This window comes from Asparagus officinalis, chromosome 8 (assembly GCF_001876935.1).
Source record: "Asparagus officinalis chromosome 8, Aspof.V1, whole genome shotgun sequence".
Classification (NCBI taxonomy): Eukaryota; Viridiplantae; Streptophyta; class Magnoliopsida; order Asparagales; family Asparagaceae; genus Asparagus; species Asparagus officinalis.
This window is the reverse complement of record NC_033801.1, coordinates 31,557,759-31,561,706: the sequence shown is the minus strand read 5'-3', so window position 1 is coordinate 31,561,706 and position 3,948 is coordinate 31,557,759.

The following is a 3,948-nucleotide window of genomic DNA, read 5'->3' as shown; positions in this document are numbered from 1 at the left end:
TCTCTCTCTCTCTCTCTCTCTCTCTCTCTCTCTCTCTCTCTCTCTCTTCTCTTTCTCCTTCTCCTGCACCTCTCCCCACAAACCTCCCTCAATGCTTTGAGCTTGGCCATGGATGTGTGGAAGCTTTATTGTAGCTTTGCTTGCTTTAGCTACAACAGTGGCCAATCTCAAAGATCTAGCAACTTCTCCCAGTCTCACCTAATTTGTGAGGGGAGGCCGCAACATACTTTCAACTGCTAGTTTCTTGATGTCGGTAAGTTCTTAGTATCATAGCTGCACGTGAGAGAAATAAAATCTTAACAAACACTCATTAACCTTAACAACAAGTAACCATAACAATAAAACCGTAACCTTAATAACCAAACTGTAACCTTGACAACCAAACTGTAACCTTAACAACCAACCTGTAACCTTAACAACCAACCTGTAACCTTAACAACTAAACCCAAATCTTCACAATTAATAATAAAAAGTAGGATTACTTACACAAACAAGCTGGGTACACCCATGTAGATATACAATCGTCTTCCCTAGCCCAGGACCCTTCAATGCCTTTTCAATCATATCATATGTCTCACTGAATATATAGGTCCCCCAAGCAGTGTTATTGGCTTTTTCGATATTGTCAACATACTTGAATAAATGCCTAGGAACATCAAGAACACTGTTTGGATACCAGATCATGCTTAGCTAATAGAGGATCTGTAGTAGGATAAAGTCCTTCACATCTTGACGATTAGTTGATTGTACCAGCTTCATGAGCAGATCCTCAACATTACGCTGGTAGGGGCTGGAGGAGGAGCTGTATTGCTATCACCCTCAGGTTTGTTAAAAAACTTGGACCATATCCTGTTCTTCTTATCTCGGTTGTGGTCAACAAGATCCCCCTCACTGGAGAACCACATATGGCTCATTACCCACTCAAGGTTGAATGAGCATGCGATTTCTTTTCTAGATTTTGTATCAGTGAAGATGAATTTCATCTTTTTTCGTCCCACTGTCTTAAAATGTACTCAAAAGTAGGAAGATCAAGACCAGGAGGGCCAAATGGACGTAGTGTCTGAATACAATATCTTCGTAAGCCTCCTAGTGCCTTGGCGCCATACGCTGCACCAAAGTGTGCATGAACTCGTAATAGGCACTAAAGCTAGATGTGGGCTGCAACGTACAAGTGGACTTTGCCCTTTGTCTACAAAGCAAAACCACAGTACATAAATAGTTTGAAAATAATCAGTAAATATAATAACTATGCTGTAAACTTGACAAAGCAACTATAACCTTACCAACAAACCAGTAACCTTAACTACCAAAGCCAAACCTCAACAACCAATCAATAAGCTTAACAATAAAAGCATAAGCCTTACAGGTTAACAGAAACATCAACAACTAATAGATGCCCGTAAACAATAACCTTCACAACAGACTCCGAGCCTTATCAAGTAAAACCTTAACAACTGAACAATAACTTTCACAACATATCAATAACCTTGACAAAAAAATTCATAACCCTAACAATGAATGAATTTCCTTGACAACTACATGCTAACCTTCACAACTTATCAGTATCCTTCACAATTAACACATCAAGCTACATGATAAACAACATAAAATTTGCGGTAAAAATAATTTTTTTTGTTGTCATAAGCTTCTCTTTATCTCCTCTCTGTAGATCAAGGAGCGCTCTAGTGACATCGTCAGTGACACCGGTGATGTCGGTGCTGCCTCTAGATCTAGGCGGGGGACTGAACTTTGAACTGGACTTCTGGGACGAGGGTGGATGGCTGCAATGTCCTCTAGAACATTATCAATCGTAGCTCCAACATCAGTCCACTCTGCTATTGTCTAGGCTCTTTTTGAGACGACAAACTGTGACTCGTCTTCGTCTTCGCTGTGGTCGGCATGGAGACAAACTTTGGAGGTTGAATCGTCGGCTATTTTTTATCCCTATGCTTTGGAATCGGTGTGCTTAGGAGTCGGTTGATTTAGGGCTAGGGTTTTTAAATGGGTTGATGGAGATGGTTTATTTGAACAGAAGAGCGATGAAATGGTACGAACGGGAGGCAGCCAAATCGAAGGGTATTTTGAGCAGTTCGTGTGAGTTTTAACAGGCGTTTCACGAGGGGGCTTGTTTTGGGGGCTATGAGAAAATCAAGTTACTTTTGGCACGTTCTGTATACTTTTGGGGGCTAGAGGTAATTTTCCCTTGATTTTTTGGCTTTCTAAAAGAACAGATTTCTTAGATTAATTTTTTAGTTTATGGCAATTGGAGAATGAAGTTCAAGCTCAATGACAGATCCAGAAAAAATATTCTTAGGGTTCCAAACAATTAATATATACTTATCCAAAAGGTAAAATATATATATAGTTATGAAATAACATCCTTGACAATGTTGTAAATTCTCAGGTTAAACGGGCAAAAATTTAAATGGGATGTAAATATTTCTAAATTATGAAGGGAAATTTTGAAATTAAGAAGGTTTTTTAGAATGTAATCTTTTATTTTTTTTAAGGAGGGGCAGCTGCCCCCATCTTTAGATGTGCGTTCACCCACGTTAGGGCTAGATTATAAATGGGTTGCTCTAAATGAAATGAGCAGGACGAAAGGGGGAAGAGAGGTTTATTCTATGGCACAAGGACATTTTTATCCATTATGTATCACTTGCAGAACAAATGACACATCCTATCAAAAAAAAAACAAAGGTATTTCAAACATTTTGCACAAAGTGCAATGAGTTATAAATTTCAGATATCAAAGTGATAACAGTTTAGAGTATTATAGTGATAAAACGGGTGAACTTTTGAGCGTCAGAGTGATAATAAAGCTTAGATTTTAGGGTAAATGTTTCAGAAGTTGCAACCCCAATTTATATTTTAAATAATTTACATTGTTAAATGTATATGTTGATCGGCCTTATGACTTAATACTTAACCCCCATGGCCTACAGAAGTTAGGATTTACCCATCAATGCATGTATAATAGTGTGTTACAAGTATACTAGGATGATCTTCTAACCATCTTTGTATAGCTACAACAACTATAACAACAACAACAAGCAAAGTCTTTAATTTAATTAAAATTTTGAGGCCAGCTATATGTATCACGTTCTTCGGTTCAATTCTACTAATGGTCCGTTTGGTTGACAAAAAAAGCATGAAAATTAAAGATAAGGAAACATATTTCCTATAATAGGTTGATTTCTTGTGTTTGATTCACTTCTTAATAGTAAAAAAGAGACGAGATGAGATGAGTTGTCACCGTATTATTGGATGATGTGAGTGATTTTTAAAGAAAGAAATTATAAAAAATGTTTTGAGGTTATTTGGTTGGCTAAAAAAAATAAGGAAATGAATTATAAGAAACATATTTTCTTGTTTAGGTTCTTTTCTTATATTTGGTTTATTCTTAAAACTAAGAAAATAAATGAAATGAAATGAGATGAGTTGTCATTATATTATTGAATGATGTGACACATGCTTAATGAAATCAATTTTCTTATTTTTTTTGTTGAGGAAATTGATGGGAATAAAATGTTAATGAGATGAGATGAGTAGTCACCATATTGTTGGATGATGTTGGTGAATTTTAAAGATGAGATGAGATAAGATGAGATGAGTTGGATGATGTAACCAATTTCTTGTGTTTGGTTTATTTTTAAAAGTAAGAAAGGATATGAGATGAGATGAGATGAGTTGTTGGATGAAAATAATATTTTATTAGATATTAAGGATGATTTTTAGAGATGTAAATGAATAAAAATAATATGTTAATAGTTTACATGTACTAATTTTCTTTTTTTGGTTTTTAGGAAACCAACCAAACGGATCCTAAAAGCAAACTATCTTTTTCATTAAGTTATAATTATTATAATGTCTTTTGAGTTTGATTCTCCTCTCTCTCCATTAATTATAATCTTATTGAAGTTAACCACTGTCACCATCACGTCCATT